Source organism: Triticum dicoccoides, chromosome 6B, assembly GCF_002162155.2.
Source record: "Triticum dicoccoides isolate Atlit2015 ecotype Zavitan chromosome 6B, WEW_v2.0, whole genome shotgun sequence".
In the NCBI taxonomy this organism is placed as follows: domain Eukaryota; kingdom Viridiplantae; phylum Streptophyta; class Magnoliopsida; order Poales; family Poaceae; genus Triticum; species Triticum dicoccoides.
In genome coordinates this window covers 472,154,209-472,176,021 of record NC_041391.1, presented here as the reverse complement: position 1 = coordinate 472,176,021, position 21,813 = coordinate 472,154,209, and positions in this window count along the sequence as shown.

Sequence of the window (21,813 nt, the reverse complement as noted above, 5' to 3'; positions counted from 1 at the left end):
ACTTGAGGTTTTCACCGCGGAAATTCAAGAAACATGAGCAACATAGAACCAAGAGATCAAATGCAAGTCAAGGGATCAAGAGTAATACCTCCGAAGATGGAACAACCCACATGGGAGGCTTTCGCTCCGAGCCATCATTTTCACCTATTGCAGTGACTATGATGACTTGAACCTTGCGCTAAAGATAAACCCAACCCTCACCCCCCCCCCCCAAAGTCTAGGCCCTTGCCGTTGGGAAACGTAGTAGAAAATTCCATCCTACGATCAAGGTCCAGGAACACTATGAAGACGCATTAGAGGTTTATATCCGATCGCTACCAACTTCGAGTTGCAACGGATGAAGAGTTGGTGTAGATCGTGATGAAGTCCCTCGAACCCACGAACAATCCCTTGAACCGAAGACCGAAAGCACGACCTCTCTACAAATTGCAAGAGTACAGGCTTCATGACCCGGCAACGCTTTGCCATCAAGGGCTAATCATCGCTGGAGAATTAGAGGGAGAAGAAGAAAACCACACATGGCTTCTCTATTATGAGGATTAGAGAGAACTAGGTCTAGCTCTAATCTAGAGCAAGTCTAAATTAGAACTAGAAGAGGTTCAAAAACTTGTATCTACAAAGGCCAAAATCCTCTAGTATATATATAGTTTGAAGGGAGAGTGAGGGGTGGCCGACTTGGGGAAGGGTTTCCCCTCCCCTTGCGCCGGCCTAGGGGGTGGTGGAGTCCAACTCCACCTCCCAATTCGGCCTCCCCTTGGGGCGCCTCCACTAATGGGCCATAGGGCTCATTAACTCTCCCATAAGAGGACTTCTCTTATTTTCTTTGGCCCATTAACTACGAATAAATTTCAGGGGCCTCCTAATCATATTAGATCCCTTTATAATTTATATGTAAGTCCTCAGAAACAATTTCCACCTATATATCATTTTTTGGTATTACCTGAAACTCTTCCAATAACCCTGAAACACTTCCGATTTCACTCGAAACTATTTCTTATATTCTCAAAACTATTCCGAGAATATTTTCTTATAACTCGTATTCCACTAGCAGTCAGCAGATCGTGATCCCCTTAAGCTTGTGGCCCCATAGGTTCGGTAAAACATAGACATGAATGAAACTCCCTTTCGTTCAATGACCAATAGTGGAACCGTGGACATCCATATTAATCCATATGAATACACGAATAATATTTGAGTGAAGCTTTGGTTATCTTGTGCTATTCCCTTTGTTTCATGATACTTTACAAAACCTGAGGTGAGATATATCGATATCCTCTTGAGCCATTCTCATGCTCACTAAACCGGTCTCCTCGGTATCGGTTTTGTTCTTCTTTCTCATTAACATGTTCCACCATCCCAGTGACCTAGTCAGCTTGTCTGGCCAGACGATGATGGATGTCATCACACCGAGAGGGCCAATATCTCTCCATCATCGGACGAGCAAATCCCACTCTTGAGCTATCTAGCCCCCTGTCATACTTTACGACGAACCTGTAAGTTATCATTATGATCACCGTGTTACAGATGACGTTTGAGCAACCACAAAGTCTATCGTCCAGTAAGAAGTGACTATGATACTCTGATGGTCTAAGGAACTAAAGCATATGTCAACTCTCCATGTTATATCGATGGACATGTGACGATTGTATCTCAAAGTATAACAAACAAGTTGGGTCAATTCAATATGATCGTTCTTCTAACGTCGTACTCTCAAAGTTGTTTCGGGACAAACAATACACTTAACAATATCCGAAGATCCAAAAAACATGATCAACAAACAACACTTGAGCTAGTCCTGGAGGCGAGTGATACGTCTCCAACGTATCTATAATTTTTTATTATTCCATGCTATTATAGTATCGATCTTGGATATTTTATATGCATTTATATGCTATTTTATATAATTTTTGGGACTAACCTATTAACCTAGTGCCCAATGCCAGTTGCTGTTTTTTGCTTTCAACGAGGGAGTGACAAGCTCGCTAGGCGCGCCCCGGGAGATGCCCCCGAGGCTTGGGGGCCCCTTGTGGCACCTCTTAACCTAATTCCACCTCTATAAATTCTCAAGTTTTCCTAATATACCAGAGAGCCACCCAAAACACTTTTTTTTGCCGCCGCAAGCTTCTATTCTTCCGCGATACCATCTGGAGGCCTTTTCCAGTACTTTGTCGGAGGGGGAATCGATCACGGAGGGCTTCGACATCATCCTTACTGCCTTCAGATGATGCATGAGTAGTTCACCATAGACCTACGGGTCCATAGCTAGTAGCTAGATGGCGTCTTCTCTCTCTCTCTATCTCTCTCCCTCTTCGATATTTAATACAATGTTCTCCTTGATGTTCTTGGAGTTCTATTCGATGTGATCTTCTTTTGCGGTGTGTTTGTTGGGATCCGATGAATTGTGGGTTCATGATCTGATTATTCATGAATATTAATCGAGTCTTTTATGAACTTTATTATGCATGATTGCTATAGCTCTGCATTTCTCTCCGATCTATCCGTTTGGTTTGACCAACTAGATTGATCTATCTTGCAATGGGAGAGGTGATTTGTGATGGGTTCAATCTTGCAATGCTCTATCCCAGTGACAAGGTAGGGGATAAGACACGTATTTGTATGGGTTTCCATTAAGGATAAAATGACGGGGTTTATTCATATTGATTGGGTTTACTTTGTCTACATCATGTCATATTGCTTAAGGCGTTACTCTATTTTATACTTAATACCCTAGATGCATGCTGGATAACGGTCGATGGGTGGAGTAATAATAGTAGATGCAGGTAGGAATCAGTCTACTTGTCTCGACCGTGATGCCTATATATGCTATCATTGCCTTGAATATCATCACAACTATGCGCTTATCTATCAATTGCCCAACAACAATTGGTTCACCCACGTATGATATGTGCTCGATAGAGAAGCCTCTAGTGAAAAATATGGCCCCTGATACGTCCATTTTGCATCATGTGTTTCCTACTGTTATTTATGTTGTTTTATTGTATAATAATGCTTTTTGGATTAATTCTAATGCCTTTTCTCTCATAATATGCAAGGTATGCACAAAGGGGGAGAATTTCGGCAGCTGGAAATCTGGACTTGAAAAAGCTACGTCAAGCTACCTATTTTGCACAACTCCAAATGAGCTGAAACTTCCCGAGGAATTTTTATGGAATATTTAATAAATATTGGAGCAAATAAGTACCAGAGCGGGGCCACCAGGTGGGCACAACCCACCTGGGCGCGCCAGGAGGCCCAGGCGCGCCCTGGTGGGTGCTGCCCTCCTAGGCCCACCTCCGGTGCCCATCTTCTGGTATATATATGTCATTTTGACCTAAAAATGAGGGGAGGACATTCGGGATGAAGCACCGCTGCTTCGAGGCAGAACTTGGGTAGGAGCACTTTTGCCCTCCGGCGGAGCGATTCCACCGGGGGAACTTTCCTCTCGGAGGGGGAAATCATCGTCATCATCATCACCAACAACTCTCCCATCTTGGGAGGGCTATCTTCATCAACATCTTCACAGCACCAACTTCTCTCAAACCCTAGTACATCTCTTGTGTTCAATCTTTGTATCAAAACAATAGATTGGTGCTTGTGGGTGACTAGTAGTGTTGATTACATCATGTATGTAATTACTATATGGTTTATTTGGTGGAAGATTATATGTTCAGATCCATTATGCTATTTAATATCCTATGATCTTGAGCATGTTTATCATTTGTGAGTAGTTACTTTGTTCTTGAGGTCACGGGAGAAATCATGTTGCAAGTAATCATGTGAACTTGAAATGTGTTCGACATTTTGATGATATGTATGTTGTCATTCTCTTAGTGGTGTCATGTGAATGTCGACTACATGACACTTCACCATATTTGGGCCTAAGGGAAGGCATTATGGAGTACTTATTAGATGGTGGGTTGCGAGAGTGACAGAAGCTTAAACCCCACTTTATGCGCTATTCCGTAAGGGACCGATTGGATCCAAAAGTTTAATGCTATGGTTAGAATTTATTCTTAATACTTTTCTCGTAGTTGCAGATGCTTGCGAGAGGGTTAATCATAAGTAGGAGGTTTGTTCAAGTAAGAACAACACCTATGCACCGGTCCACCCACATATCAAATTATCAAAGTATCGAACACGAATTAAGCCAACATGATGAAAGTGACTAGATGAAATTCCCGTGTACCCTCAAGAACACTTTTCTTATCATAAGATACCGTTTTGGCCTATCCTTTGCCTCAAAAGTATTGGGCTACCTTGCTGCAATTTTGGTACTATCATTACTTGCTCGTTACAAATTATCTTGCTATCAAACTACTCCGCTACTTACAATTTTAGCACTTGCAGATATTACCTTGCTGAAAACCACTTGTCATTTCCTTCTGCTCCTCATTGGGTTCGACACTCTTACTTATCGAAAAGGCTATAATTGACCCCATATACTTGTGGGTCATCAAGGCCATTTTCTGGTGCCGTTGCCGGGGAGTGAAGCGCTCTGATATGCACTTGATATATGTGGATGAAATTTGTGGATTGTTTAAGCTTGTAGGTTTGCCCGGAGATGAAGCTAAGAAGAAGGTTTTCCCTTTATGTTTGAAGGGAAAAGCATTGCCATGGTATAGGCTATGCGACGATATTGGATCTTGGAATTGGAACCATTTGAAATTGGAATTTCATCAAAAAAATTATCTTATGCATCTAGTTCATCATGATCGGAATTATATATATATAATTTTTGGCCTCTTGAAGGAGAAAATATCACTCTAGTTTGGGGGAGGCTTAAGTAAATATTATATTCTTGCCCCAATCATGAGCTCTCAAGAGAAATTATTATTCAGAATTTTTATGCTCGGCTTTCTCGTAATGATCAATCCATGCTCGATAGTTCTTCTACTGGTTCTTTTATGAAGAAAACTATTGAATTTCGGTGGGATCTTTTAGATAGAATTAAACACAACTTTGAAGATTGGGAACTCGAAGAAGGTAAAGAGTCAGGTATTGAACCTAAGTGTGATTGTGTTAAATCTTTTATGAATACCGATGCTTTTCAAAAGTTTAGCACTAAATATGGACTTGACTCTGAGATAGTAGCTTCCTTCTGTGAATCTTTTGCTACTCATGTTGATCTCCCTAAGGAGAAATGGTTTAAATATCACCCACCAATTAAAGAACCGGTAAAAGCTAAATCAGAAACCATCATTTACAATGTTGATCCAGTTGTTCCCACTGCTTATATTGAAAAAAAACCTTTTCCTGTTAGGATGAAGGAACATGATAAAGCTTCAACTGTGGTTAACAAAAGTTATGTTAGAACACCCAAACCATCTGAACAAATCAGAGTTGAACCTAGTGTTGCTATGGTTAAAGATCTCTTAGTTTATATGTCGGGCATGTTATTTACTTCTATGGTGAAGCTTCTAGAATTGCCAAACATGAAGGAAAAGATAAACATATACCAGTTGTTGGCATGCCTGTTGTCTCAGTTAAGATAGGAGATCACTGTTATCATGGGTTATGTGATCTAGGTGCTAGTGTGAGTGATATTCCTTTCTCCTTATATCAAGAAATTAAAGATAAAATAACACCTGCTGAAATAGAAGGCATATATGTCACTGTTAAACTTGCTAATAGAGATACTATATCACCAATTGGAATTCTAAGAGATGTTGAAGTCTTGTGTGGGAAAATAAAATACCCTACTGATTTTCTTGTTCTTAGCTCCCCACAAGATGACTTTTGTCCCATTATTTTTGGTAGGCCTTTCTTGAACACCGTCAATGCCAAAATAGATTGTGAGAAACAAACTGTCAGTGTTAGCTTTGGTGATGAATCTCATGAATTTAATTTTTCCAAGTTTAGTAAACAACCTCATAAGAAAGATTTGCCTTTGAAGGATGAGATTATTGGTCTTGCTTCTATTGCTGTGCCTCCTACTGATCCTTTGGAACAATATTTGCTAGACCATGAAAATGATTTGCATATGCGTGAAAGAAATGAAATAGATAGAATCTTTTTCGAACAACAACCTCTGCTTAAACACAGTTTGCCTATTGAAACTCTAGGAGGTCCTCCTCCACCTAAAGGTGATCCAGTGTTTCAAATTAAACAATGCCAGACACTTTGAAATATGCTTATTTTGATGAGAAAAAGATATATCCTGTTATTATTAGTGCTAACCTTTTAGAACATGAAGAAAGATTATTGAAAGTTCTAAGGAAGCACAGAGCTGCTATTGGATATACTCTTGTTGACCTTAAGGGCATTAGTCCTACTCTATGTCAGCACAATATTAATATGGAACCTGATGCTAAACCCGTTGTTGATCCCCAACGTCAGTTAAATCTGAAGATGAAAGAAATGGTAAGAACAGAAATATTGAAACTTCTGGAAGTAGGTATAATCTATCCTATAGCTGATAGTAGATGGGTAAGTCCTGTTCATTGTGTCCCCAAGAAAGGAGGTATTACTGTTGTTCCTAATGATAAGAATGAGCTTATTCCACAAAGAATTTTCATAGGCTATAGTATGGTAATTGATTATAGAAAATTAAATAAAGCTACTAGAAAAGATCATTACCCTCTGCCTTCTATCGATCAAATGTTAGAAAGATTATCCAAGCACACACATTTTTGCTTCCTTGATGGATACTCTGGTTTTTCACAAATACCTGTTTTACAATCTGATCAAGAAAAGACCACATTTACTTGTCCTTTTGGAACATTTGCTTATAAACGTATGCCTTTCGGTTTATGTAATGCACCTGCTACCTTTCAAAGATGTATGACTGCTATATTCTTTGATTTTTGTGAAAAGATTGTTGAGGTTTTCATGGATGACTTTTCTGTTTATGGGAAGTCTTTTGATGACTGTTTAAGCAATCTTGACCGAGTCTTGCAAAGATGTGAACAAACAAATCTCGTCTTGAATTGGGAGAAGTGCCATTTTATGGTTAACGAAGGTATTGTTTTGGGCCATAAAATTTCTGAAAGAGGCATTGAGGTGGACAAAGCCAAGGTTGATGCTGGTTTCTATAGTAGGTTTCCTTGGTCATGCTGGTTTCTATAGGAGGTTTATCAAAGACTTTTCTAGAATTTCTAGGCCTCTTACGAAAATCTTTTGCAAAAGGATATTCCCTTTGTTTTTGATGATGATTGTATGGAAGCCTTTGAAACACTAAAGAAAGCCTTAATTACTGCACCTGTTATTCAACCACCTGATTGGAACTTGCCTTTTGAGATTATGTGTGATGCTAGTGACTATGCTGTTGGTGTTGTTCTAGGACAAAGAGTTGATAAAAAACTGAATGTTATTCATTATGCTAGTAAAACTCTAGACAGTGCTCAACGAAACTATGCTACTACTGAAAAAGAATTCTTAGCAGTGGTGTTTGCTTGTGATAAATTCAGATCTTATATTGTTGATTCTAGAGTAATTGTTCACACCGATCATGCTGCTATAAAATATCTTATGGAAAATAAAGATGGTAAACCTAGACTCATTAGGTGGGTTCTTTTGCTACAAGAATTTGATTTGCATATCACTGATAGGAAAGGAGCAGATAACCCCGTAGCTGATAACTTGTCTAGGCTTCACAATATTCTTGATGACCCACAACCTATTAATGATAGCTTCCTTGATGAACAACTAGCTGCAATAAATGTTTCTCATAGTACACCTTGGTATGCTGACTATGCTAATTATATTGTTGCTAAATACATACCACCTAGCTTCACATACCAACAAAAGAAAAAAATTCTTCTATGATTTAAGACATTACTTTTGGGATGACCCACATCTTTATAAAGGAGTAGATGGTATTATTAGACATTGTGTAGCTGAGCATGAACAGGAACAAATCCTATGGAAATGTCACTCTGAAGCTTATGGAGGACATCACGCGGGAGACGGAACCACTCATAAGGTATTGCAATCTGGTTTTTATTGGCCTACTCTCTTCAAAGATGCCCGTAAGTTCGTATCATTTTGTGATGAATGTCAAAGAATAGGTAATATCGGTAAGCGTCAAAAAATGCCTATGAATTATTCACTTGCTGTTGAACCATCTGATGTTTGGGGATTTGATTTCATGGGACCTTTTCCTTCCTCTAATGGGTATACACACATTTTTGTTGCTATTGATTATCTTACTAAGTGGGTAGAAGCTATTCCAACCAGTAGTGCTGATCACAACACCTCTATTAAAATGCTTAAGGAAGTTATTTTCCCAAGGTTTGGAGTCCCTAGATATTTAATGACTGATGGTGGTTCACATTTTATTCATGGTGCTTTCCGTAAAATGCTTGCTAAGTATGATGTTAACCATAATATTGCATCACCTTATCATCCTCAGTCTAGTGGTCAAATTGAACTTATCAATAGAGAAATAAAACTAATCTTACAATTTACTCAACTATGCCAGAGCCCATAATGGCTTGTGGCTGCACACGGAAGTTTCTAGTCATGAAGTATCATATGATCCCTTTGAGCCTGGGTGGCGAACCAAGGAAAAATCACACAGGTACTCCTGGATTTCCCAAATGGACAAACACTGGATTCTCCAGGTGCCCCAACCCATTCACCCAGATGTGTATTAAAGTTGCCACCTTAATGTTATCCAAAATTAATAACTCTCACAACTTCCATGTGTATCACGATCCAATCCCCATCTACAAGCATGGCTAAGCAATAGTAGAGCATAACATATATTCCCAGGGTGATCAAAGGTATTAGGTTCCTACCTCAAGTACTACAACCAAACCACATGTTCCCCAGTCCTACTCATGCAAATATTTGAGGGCAATACTAATGCATAGTAAAAACTGGGTATAGAAGAGTATGATCAAAGTGTAACTTGCCTTTCTAACGATATGCAAACTCTAAAGATTCGTAGTAACAAGCTTCGCACTCTGGGTAACTAGCATAGACAAACAGTAGCATACATAAGCAATCACTCAAACGAAACAAAGAGAAATCGAGAAAAGATCCAAATCAAACTCGAAACAAGCAAACGACTAAACTAAACAGAGAACAAAACCTGACAGCACTGTTTTCATGTGGATTAGATCTTAACATTAGGTACATGTGATTAGCTATGATTTGCAAAAATAAATAACTCAAACGGAGCTACGAAACTCAAGAAACAAACGAAACAAGATCGAATAATAATCTGAACTACACTCAAATTTTAAATTGTCAAAATCATGTTCAAGTTGGTTTAGTGGAAAGAAAAGATTGTTACGAAGATTTAGGCATTGGTTTCATCTAATTTGGATAAACGGACTAAACGTTACGCTAGTTTTAAAATCAGGGGCTAAAACGCGATAAAACTTATTCATGGACAAGTCCCTGGCCGAAAATATAACTAAAAAGAAAAATCTACAGAACGAAATTTCGCTAACAGATCGAAGGAACGGATATGTTCGTTAAAACAATCTAACGGGTGAACGTTCATCAACTAACGAACTAAAATAAAACTGATCTAAACCTAATAAACCGAACTTAAAAAAACAAAACTAAACCAAGAAAAACCGGATCAGTTTTATAACGGTTAATCGGGTCAGCGAGGTCAATGACGGGGTTTGGCGGCGTCATCGGCGGCTCCTGGTGAGGCGGGCGAGGCGACGGCGGCGGGTGGCGGCGCGGGGCGACGGTGGCAACAACAACAACATGCTGCGGCGGCGGCGTGAGGCGCGAGCGGCAGTGGCGGCGGCTTGCGGAGACGCGGCGCGGGCGGCGGCGGTGCTGCGGCGGCGGCAACTGATGCGCGGGTCGGCAACGGCTGATGAGGTGGAGGGGCTGGGGGTCGGCTCCTTATAAAGGGGCCCTGGGGGCGGAGACTTGCAGGAGGGTCGGGCTCCCCGTGTCCTTGTTGGACACGGCGGCGGCGGCAGGCGAGCTCGGGACTCCGGTCCCGAGTCGGAGGGAGGAGGCGGCGCTCGGCTTGTCGTGGCGCGGCTCGGCTGGGCCGGCCCAGGAAGTTTTTTTAAACAATTTCCGCGAAGAAAATCCTAATAAATAAAAATAAAAATCTAAAAATTCTAGAAACAATTTTCATTGTCCCTACCTAATACTTGGTACAATATGAACATATTTTGGACTAAATGCAATTTAAAAAAATGCATGTTTTTCTCTAATTCAAATAAAATACAAATAAAATAATAATTTGATTTCAAAATTTCTTTTCCAATATTTCTCCTCTGTTGAAGAAATCATTTTATCTTCACTCATTTATTTTTTTACTGATGGAAATAAATTATTGAAAATAAAATTGATCCTCTTTTCAAATTTGAAATAAATTCAAATATGAAATTAAATGAAACCTCCAACTCTCTCCTTGGGTCCTTGAGTTGCTTAAGATTTTGTGGATCACAACCAAATGCAAATAAAATATGATATACATATGAATGATCTATGTATAACATCCAAATTGAAAATTGGGATGTTACAAACCTACCCCCCTTAAGATGAATCTCGCCCTCGAGATTCAGGTTGGTCAGCAAAGAGGTTTGGGTGGTCGTTGCGGAGGTCTTCTTCTCGCCCCCAGGTGGCTTCCTCCTCGATATGGTGGCTCCACTGAACTTTGCAAAACTTGATAACCTTGCTGCGAGTAACATGGCTGGAAAACTTGAGAATCTTGACTGGCTTCTCTTCATAGGTCAGATCACTATCCAACTGAATCGCTTCCAGTGGCCCTGTATCTCTTAGAGGAATGTCATCCATCTCTGCGTGGCACTTCTTCAACTTGGAAACGTGAAACACATCATGAACTCCTGACAATCCTTCGGGCAATTCCAACTTGTAAGCAACTTCTCCCATGCGTTCCAAAACTCTGTATGGCCCCACAAAATGTGGTGCTAGCTTTCCCTTGACTCCAAAATGTTTAAGTCCTCAAAGTGGGGACACACGAAGATATGCTCTGTCTCCGACTTCATAGGCTACCCCCTCGCGTTTAGTATCCGCATAACTCTTCTGCTTGGACTGGGCTACCTTGAGTCTTCCCCGAATCAACTTAACCTTCTCTTCAGAATCTTTGATTAAGTCTGGTTTAAACAACAGTCGATCTCCAACTTCATCCCACGATAACGGTGTCCTGCACCTCCTTCCGTACAAAGCTTCGAAAGGGGCCATCTTCAAACTGGCTTGATAATTGTTGTTATAGGAGAATTCTGCATAGGGCAAATTGTCATCCCAACTAGATCCATAATCTAGCACGCAAGCTCTCAACATGTCCTCTAGAATTTGATTGACTCTCTCGGTCCGTCCATCTATCTGTGGATGAAAGGTTGTACTGAACTCTAGCCTGGTACCCAAAGTTTCATGCAACTGATTCCAAAACTTTGAAGTAAACTGTGTTCCTATATCTGATACGATGGTCCTCGGAACTCCATGCAGACATACGATCCTGGTCATGTATATCTTTGCCAACTTAGCACTCGTATAAGTTTTCTTCACAGGGATGAAATGGGATACTTTCGTCAAGCGATCCACTACAACCCAAATAGAGTCATAGCCTGAATGAGTCCTGGGTAATCCAGTGATAAAATCCATGCCAAGTTTATCCCACTTCCATTCGGGTATCGGCAATGGCTGTAATAACCCTGCTGGTTTCTGATGCTCTGCCTTAACTCTCTGGCATAATCGCATACTGTTACATACTCTGCAATATCCTTCTTCATTCCTGTCCACCAGAATCTTTCCTTCAAATCCAGCTACATCTTGGTGTTGCCTGGGTGAATCGAGTAAGGTGAATCATGAGCCTCTTGAAGAATCAACTTCCTGATCTCAGGGTCATTAGGCACATATATACGATCCTCAAACCATAAAGTGTCGTGCTCATCCTCACGAAATCCTTTAGCCTTTCCTTTACTCATCCTTTCCTTTATCTCAGCAATCTCCTTGTCTGTCTTCCGGGCTTCTCTAATCTTTCCCAACAAAGTGGAGTGAATTTCCAATGCTGCAACATAACTTCTTGGAACTATCTCCAAGCGTAGTTCTCGAAGGTCATCAGCTAACTCCTTAGGTCATCCTCCTGTCATGAGCGTGTTAACATAACTCTTGCGGCTCAACGCATCTGCTACAACATTGGCCTTTCCTGGATGATAATGTAATCTCATGTCGTAATCCTTTATGAGCTCCAACCATCTCCTTTGCCTGAGGTTCAACTCCTTCTACGTGAAGATGTACTTCAAACTCTTATGATCCGTAATACATCACAGTGGTTACCGATGAGAAAATGTCTCCATGTCTTGAGCGCATGCACTACGGCTGCTAACTCCAAATCATGCGTAGCATAATTCAACTCGTGAGGTCGAAGCTGTCGTGAGGCATATGAAACAACTCTTCCATCCCGCATAAGCACTCCTCCAAGTCCTCGATGTGAAGCATCGCAATACACTAGGAAATCCTTGCATATGTCTGGGAGATTAAGCACTGGGGCTGTAACCAAACATTTCTTCAAGTCCTGGAAACTGGCCTCACAATCCTCAGTCCATTTAAAATTGGTGTCCTTCTTCAATAACTCTGTCATGTCTGGGAGTTCCTTGGGTATGTCTGGGAGATTCAGCACTGGGGCTGTAACCAAATGTTTCTTCAAGTCCTGGAAACTGGCCCCACAATCCTTCGTCCATTTAAAATTGGTGCCCTTCTTCAATAACTCCGTCATGGGCTTCGCAATCTTAGAAAAAATCTCAATAAATCTCCAATAATAACCTGCGAGTCCAAGAAAACTTCTGATCTCTCCCACTGAGGTGGGTGCCAACCATTTAGTGACAGAAGCAAACTTGGTAGGGTCTACTGCTATTCCTTCTCCGGATATAACATGTCTGAGAAATCCAACTTCCTTTAACCAAAACTCACATTTGCTAAACTTGGCATACAACTGATGTTCCCTGAGCTTCTCAAGAACCAAACACAAATGTTCCTTATGCTCTTCTTCATTCTTTGAGTAAACCAAAATTTCATCAATGAACACCACGACGAACTTATCCAAAAACTCCATGAACACCTTGTTCATCATACTCATGAAATAGGCAGGGGCGTTAGTCAAACCAAACGGCATAACTGTATACTCATATAGCCCATACCTCGTGGTAAAAGTTGTCTTAGGTATATCCTGCTCTCGGATCTTCAATTGGTGATAGCCTGATCGAAGATCGATCTTGGAGAAAACTTTAGCTGCTTTCAGCTGGTCAAACAAATCATTGATCATCGGCAGTGGGTATTTGTTCTTGATCATCACCTCATTCAACGCACGATAATCAAAAACCATTCTCAAAGATCCACCCTTCTTCTCAACTAGAAGCATTGGGGCTCCCCAAGGTGATGAACTTGGTCGAATATAACCTTTCTCCAGTAACTCCTTAATCTGCTTCTTAATTTCCTCCAGATCATTTGCGGGCATCCGATACGGCCTCTTGGATATTGGTCCGGTGCCCGGCAATAACTCAATCAAAAACTCAATGTCTCGATCCGGTGGCATGCCTGGTAACTCCTCCAGAAATACATTGGGGTAATCCTTCACCACTGGTACTTCCTCCTAAAGAACCCCCGATAAGGAATTCACCTAAGTCCTACTCAGCGCATGTCTAGACACATACTTGATCCTCTTTCCTTCTGGGGTGGTGAGAAGAATTGTTTTACTGGCGCAATCGATGTTTCCCTCAAACTTGGATAGACAATCCATGCATAGGATCACGTCCAATCCTTGTGACTCCAGGACAATCAGGTCGGTTGGGAAAACATGTCTACCTATGGTTACTGGCAACTGATAGCATCCCCTACTAGCCATATACTCTGGTCTTGGGGAACTTACTAACATAGGTGACTTAAGGGCTACTGTTGGCAACTTATACTTATCCACAAATCCCCTTGAGATGAATGAATGAGATGCACCAGTATTGAAAAGAATGAGTGATATAAATCCATTAATGAAAAACTTACCGACAACTGCGTCGGGCTGCTCCTCAATCTCCTCCACACTGACGTGGTTCACCTGACCTTTGGTGAAGGGGTTGGGCTTCTTTGCAGAACTTCCATCGCCATTTCCATTCTTTTCTTCAGGACATTCAGTGGCGTAATGTTCGGACTTCCCTCACTTGAAACAAGTAATGTGGCTCAGATCCCTCTTGGCTGGTGTTGCGGGGTTGGAATGGTTCTAACTGTTGCTTCCTCCATTCTCGTTGCCATTCTTAGGGCCATTGTGGTTGTGCGAATTTCCTCCATTGTGCGTATGTCCTCCATGGTTATGGCCTCCATGGTTGTGAGTATGTCCTCCCGAGTACGGGGAATAGCGGGGCTTGTGTTGAGCTCCAGAAGTGTACCTCCCCTGTCCATACTTCCTCTTGCGGTTATCAATCTGTTGCTGCTTGACTTCTATCATCAGGGACCTGTCTACCAACTCCTGGTAGTTGTTGAAGGTTTCCACCATCAACTGCATACTCAGCTCATCATTGAGTCCCTCAAGAAACTTCTCCTGCTTCGTGGCATCTGTGGCCACATCATCTGGGGCATAATGTTCTAACTTGTTGAATTCATCCACGTATTGTCCCACTGTACGACTTCCTTGGCGCAAGTTGCGAAGCTCGCGCTTCTTCATACTCATAGCTCCAGCTGAAACATGGGCAGTGCGGAAAGCCTGTTGAAACTGATCCCATGTAACTGTATTAATGGGGTAAGTGGTGGTGAAGTTCTCCCACCAAGATGATGTGGGTCCATCAAGCTGATGTGTGGCAAAGCGCACTCTCTCTGCATCTGTGCATCCTTCAGTAGTCAGCTCTCTTCCAATCTTGCGGAGCCAATCATCTGCAACAATCGGCTCGGTGGTACTAGAGAACACCGGTGGATTCAACCTTAGAAAATGGGCTAGGTTGTCAACAGGGGGTGGTGGCGGTGGGTTGTTGTTGCCTTGGTTCTGGTTCTGAACTAGCATCTGCATCAAGGCATTCTGCTGCTGGATCAACTGGGTGAGCTCCGATGGGAACACGAATCTGGTCTCACGTCTCGGAGGCATCTTATGGGTTAGAAGGGGTGAGAAAATAGAATAGAATAAGGTCTAAGAGAGATTCACTACCCATATGCACATGAGGCAAATACAATCAATTCACTTCATTCAATATCAAACAAGGTTCACACAAACAATCTAACTATGATTACACAATGATCAATGCTATCTACTTGGAAGAACGCTACTAGTAACATGGTGGTCGTCAAGAAATTTTTATCGGTGGAAGACTCCATGATATCTGCTCCAGCTTCGTCTATGTAGTCATCATCACTGTCCATGTCGGTGTTGTCCAATATGATGTAGTCCTCTGAACGGATCTCCTTTTCAGGTTCTCGCTTATGGTTCTCCATGGGTAGTCCTAGCTTCCTCTTCAAATCTTCATGCTTCTCCAGTAGTACAACAAATTCTTCCTCATATCCATCGCGTGTAGACTTGAGTTCCTCTTCTAGATCGATATTCTTCATCATCTTCTTGATCTTCTTGATGTTAAAACACAACTGATTCTCGTATCGGCGAGTGTGGTCACCCATCTCCTGAATGTAAGCAGCAATTGATCCATCCTTCCTGATATAGATCATCTCCCATTCCTCGTCTCGGCGTCCACATATTTGATAGACGGTGTTTTCAAGCTCCTTGTGATAAACTTCACATATGCTTCCAAAAGTGATGTGGGCTACCATGCTCTTTCCCAAACTCCAACTTGGTGCATCCAGGTAGAATCAACAGGCTCCGTTGTTGGTGCAAATGTCCTCCTAGATACCCAAACTTTGATCTTCCAGCGCTCCTCTTCCGGTAAAGTTACAGAGAAAGTCCCAGTGAAGCTTGGTAGTCCAATGTTCAAGTACTTAGTGACTTCCTTCAAGTGTCGTCCGAAAGGGGTGTCGTCATCTGGCTGGGTGAACTTGTTTCTGGGGTCCGCCATCTATAGAGTAGAAATAGAGGAGAATTAGAAATGAGCAAAGAAGAGAAATCCCGTGGCTTATCCAAGTGGTCGCGTCCTACAGTCAGCGTGTGCTCTGATACCATCCTGTAGTGACCACGATTCCAATGGACTGAAGTCTCTATGCTTAAGTGTCATCCCTGGATCGGTAATGCTGACAAACACAGTACTCGAGGAATTATAGCAGAGTTCAATCACACACTTATTACATCAAGATCCTCATAAAGAGTATGATTACACAGAAATAGTATGGCTGAAGGCCATCTAAACTAAATAACTGTGAAAGCTTCAAAGGTAATTGAGTCCATCAACTCCAATGGCATAGCTAAGTGCATGACAATGACCTATCACACCTTATTCGTCGTTTGAGTAGTCCGCAACATGAGACATTGCATCCATGTAGGTCAGCACATTTAATATGCTGGCAGAGTTACACTGTAAAGCAATGAATGCAAGAACTACATCTACATGCAATATTTGGCTGATGGAGGCTCTAAGTTTATGATTTTTGCATAAAGCTAATTTTTCCCTACAACAAAGAAATAAATTTTATTTACACTCCCAAGTTGTACCAATATTTGAGAAGGTTCCTCCAACTCAAATCCCAATTTAACAAGTATCAACATTAAACCCAATTCAATTAATTTAAAGAGTGATGAGATAAACAATAATATCCAATTCCAGATACTCAAGATGTCCATAACCGAGGACACGACTAACCATGATTAGTTTATACACTCTGCAGAGGTTGCACACTTTTCCCCACAAGACTCGACCGCATCCATGATCGGAAGACCGAGACATAGTCTTTCTAAAGCATTAAGTCTCTTCTCCGGGCAGACCGGTACAACTACTTTCCCCTACATCTGCTAGTCCACCTCTTTAAGAGCTCATACAACTTACTCAACTATGCTAGAGCCCATAATGGCTTGTGGCTGCACACAGAAGTTTCTAGTCATGAAGTATCATATGATCCCTTTGAGCCTGGGTGGTGAACCAAGGAAAAATCACATAGGTACTCCGGTATTTCCCAAATGGACAAACACTAGATTCTCCGGGTGCCCCAACCAATCCACCCATATGTGTATTAAAGTTGCCACCTAAATGTTATCCAAAACTAATAACTCTCACAACTTCCATGTGTATCACGATCCAATCCCCGTCTACAAGCATGGCTAAGCAATAATAGAGCATAACGTATATTCCCGTGGTGATCAAAGGAATTATGTTCCTACCTCAAGTACTACAACCAAAACACATGTTCCCCAATCCTACTCATGCAAATATTTGAGGGCAATACTAATGCATAGTAAAAACTGGGTATAAAAGAGTATGATCAAAGTGTAACTTGCCTTGCTGATGATCTGCAAACTCTAGAGATTCGTAGTAACAAGCTTCGCACTCCGAGTAATCTAGCATAGACAAACAGTAGCATACCAAAGGAATCACTCAAATGGAACAAAGAGAAATCGAGAAAAGATCCAAATCAAACTCGAAACAAGCAAACAACTAAACTAAACAGAAGACAAAACCTAACATCATTTTTTTCATGTGTATTAGATCTTAATAGTAGGTACATGTGATTGTCTATGATTTGCAAAAAGAAACAACTCAAATGGAGCTACGTAACTCAAGAAACAAACAAAACAAGATCGAATACTAATCTGAACTAAACTCAAATTTAAATTTTCAAAATCATGTTCAAGTTGGTTTACTGAAAAGAAAAGATCATTATGAAGATTTAGGCGTTGGTTTCATCTGATTTGGATAAACGAGCTAAAAGTTATGCTAGTTTTAAGATCAGGGGCTAAATCACGATAAAACTTATTGGCGGATAGGTCCCTGGCCGAAAATAAAACTAAAAAGAAAAATCTACCGAAGGAACGTTCATTAGCCAAACATAACGAACGAATACGTTCATTAAAAGAATCTAACGGGTGAACGTTCATCAACTAACGAACTAAAATAAAACCGATCTAAACCTAATGAACCAAACTTAAAAAAACCCGAAACTAAACCGAGAAAAACTGGATCGGTTTTATACCGGTTAACCGGGTCGGCGAGGTCAACGGCGGGGTTCGGCGTCGGCGAAGGCGGGTGGCGGCGCTGTGCGACGGCGGCAAAAGTAGCAGCGCGTGGCGGCGGTGGCTTGCGGCGGTATGGTGCAAGCGGCGGTGGTGCTGCGGTGGCGGCGGCTGATGCGAGGGGCGGCAGCGGCTGATGAGGTGGAGGGGGCCCGGGGTTGGCGCCTTATAAAGGGGCCCCGAGGGCGGAGACTTGCGGGAGGGGCGGGCTCCCCGTGTCCTTGTTGGATACGGCGGCGGCGGCGGGCGAGCTCGGGGCTCCGGTCCCGAGTCGGAGGGAGGCGGCGGCGCTCGGCTTGCTGTGGCTTGGCTGGGCCGACCGAGGAAGTTTTTTTAAACGATTTCCGCGAAGAAAATCCTAATGAATAAAAATAAAAACCTAAAAATTCTAGAAACAATTTTCATCGTCCCTACTTAATATTTGGGACAATATGAACATTTTTCTAGGCTAAATGCAATTTTTAAAAAATGCTTGTTTTTCTCTAATTCAAATAAAATAACAAATAAAATACAAATAAAATAATAATTTGATTTCAAAATTTCTTTTCCAATATTTCTCCTCTGTTGAGGAAGTTATTTTATCTTCACTCATTTATTTTTTATTGATGGAAATAATTGGAAAGAAATTATTGAAAATCAAATTGATCCTCTTTTCAAATTTGAAATAAATTCAAATATGAAATTAAATGAAACCTCCAACTCTCTCCTTGGGTCCTTGAGTTGCTTAAGATTTCGTGGATCACAACTAAATGCAAATAAAATATGATATGCATATGAATGATCTATGTATAACATCCAAAGTGAAAATTGGATGTTATAGTTCCATTATTATGACATACGTCATCATTGTCATATTGCTTTGCATGATCACATAGCTGACATAGTATTTGTGGCTCAGCCAGCATTCATCATTATCATATATGTTATGCTAGTATCATTGTACATCATGGTACACTGCCAGAGGCATTCATATAGAGTCACATGTTTCAGTTTTATCGAGTTGTAATATTCAGTTGTAAGTAAATCGAAGTGTGATGATCATCATTATTAGAGCATTGTCCCAGTGAGTAAATAAAAAAAGAAAAGAAAGAGGCCAAAAAGATCCCAACAAAAAAGAAAAAAAGAGAGAAGGGGCAATGTTATTATCCTTTTCCACACTTGTACTTCAAAGTAGCACCAATGTTTTCATATAGAGAGTCTCCTATGTTGTCACTTTCATATACTAGTGGGAATTTTTCATTATAGAACTTGTCTTGTATATTCTGATGATGGGCTTCCTCAAATGCCCGAGGTCTTCATGAGCAAGCAAGTTGGATGCACACCCAGTTAGTTTTTAGTTTGAGCTTTCATACACTTATTGCTCTTAGTGCATCCGTTGCATGGGAATCCACACTCCTCTCATTGACATCAATTGATGGGCATCTCCATAGCCTGTTGATTAGCCACGTCAATGTGAGACTATCTTCCTTTTTTGTATCCCCCTTATTAATCTCTACCACTGCATTCCATTCCACCCATAGTGCTATGTCCATGTCTTACGCTCATGTATTGTGTGGGGGTTGAAAAAGCTGAAGCGCGTTAAAAAGTATGAACCAATTGCTTGACCAACATCGGGAATCAAGAAGATGGAGCATGACAAGGCTATATGATTTTGTAGGGATAGCATTTTTTATCATTTTTATTTTGAAAGGCATGATTGTTTGTTGGTATGCCTGAGTATTGATGTCTTTATGTCAAATTATAGACTATTGCTTTGAATCATTCGGATCTTAATATTCATATCATAAAATAAAGAATACATGATAGACATGTTAGGTAGCATTCCACATCAAAAAATTTGTTTTTATCATTTACCTACTCGAGGACGAGCAGGAATTAAGCTTGGGGATGCTTCATACATCTCAGACGTATCTATATTTTTTTATTGTTCCATGCTATTATAGTATCAATCTTGGATGTTTTATATGCATTTTTATGCTATTTTATATCATTTTTGGGACTAATCTATTGACCTAGTGCCCGGTGCCAGTTGCTGTTTATGCTTGTTTTTGGATTTTCAGGAAATCAATATCAAACGGAGTCCAAACGAAAAAAATATATTTGGATTAATTGTTTCTGGACCAGAAGGGACCCACGAAGGTTCGGGAGAAGACCAAAAGAGCCACGAGGGAGTGACAAGCTCGCTAGGCGCGCCCTTGTGAGCCCCTCATAGCACCTCTCGACCTAGTTCCACCTCTACAAATACCCAAATATTCCCCAAATACCAAAGAGCCATCCGAAACACTTATTCCGCTACCGCAAGCTTCTGTTCTTCCGTGATCCCATGTGGATGACTTTTTTGGTGCTCTACCGGAGGGGGAATAGATCATGGAGGGCTTCTACATCATCCTTGTTGCCTTCCGATGATGCGTGAGTGGTTCACTAGAGACCTACGGGTCCATAGCTAGTAGCTAGATGGCTTCTCCTCTCTCTTTGATCTTCAATACAATGTTCTCAATGTTCTTGGAGTTCTAATCGATGTAATCTTCTTTTGCGGTGTGTTTGTTGGGATCCAATGAATTGTGGTTTTATGATCAGATTATTCATGAATATTAATTGAGTCTTTTTTGAAATTTATCATGCATGATTGTTATAGCTTTGTATTTATCTCCAATCTATCAGTTTGGTTTGGCCAACTAGATTGATCTATCTTGCAATTGGAGAGGTGATTTGTGATGGGTTCAATCTTGCGGTGCACTATCCCAGTGACAAAGTAGGGGACATGAAACATATCTGTATTGTTGCCATTAAGGATAAAACTACAGGGTTTGTTCATATTGATTGGGTTTTGATGTAGGGTGGAACCCTAAAGCCGATCTTTCATGATTTGGAGGGTCTAGGATCAAAAGTAGGTCTATAGGGGGGGGTGATTAGACTACTTGACAAAATAAAAATCTAACCTTTTCCCAATTTTAGTTGTGGGCATATTTTAGCAACATGACAAGTCAAGCAATCAACCTACACATGCAATTCTAAGAGTGTAGTAGCGGAAAGTAAAACATTGCATATGAAGGTAAAGGGAAGGGTTTGGAGAGTGCAAATGCAATGATGACACGAATATTTTTGGCGTGGTTCCGATAGGTGGTGCTATCGTACATCCACGTTGATGGAGACTTCAACCCAGAAAGGGTAATGGCTGCACGAGTCCAGGGAGGGCTCCACAGACGAAAGGTCCACGAAGAAGCAACCTTGTCTATCCCACCATGGCCATCACCCACGAAGGACTTGCCTCACTCGGGTAGATCTTCACGAAGTAGGCGATCTCCTTGCCCTTACAAACTTCTCGGTTCAACTTCACAATCTTGTCGGAGGCTCCCAAGCGACACCTAACCAATCTAGGAGACACCACTTTCCAAAAGGTAATAGATGGTGTCTTGATGATGAACTCCTTGCTCTTGTGCTTCAAATGATAGTCTCCCCAACACTCAACTCTCTCTCTCACAGATTTGGATATGGTGGAAAGATGATTTGAGTGGAATGCAACTTGGGGAAGGCTAGAAATCAAGAATCTTGTGGTAGGATTGGAATATCTTGATCTCAACACATGAGTAGGTGGTTCTCTCTCAGAAAATGTATGATGGAAGTGTAGGCACGTTCTGATGGCTCTCTCACATATATATGGAGAAGGCGGTGGAGGGGTATATATAGCCTCCACACAAAATCGAACCGTTACACACATTTGACCCAACTCGGTCATACCGAATACAAGAACTCAGTGAGACCGATTTAGTTCAAAATGTGAATGTTAG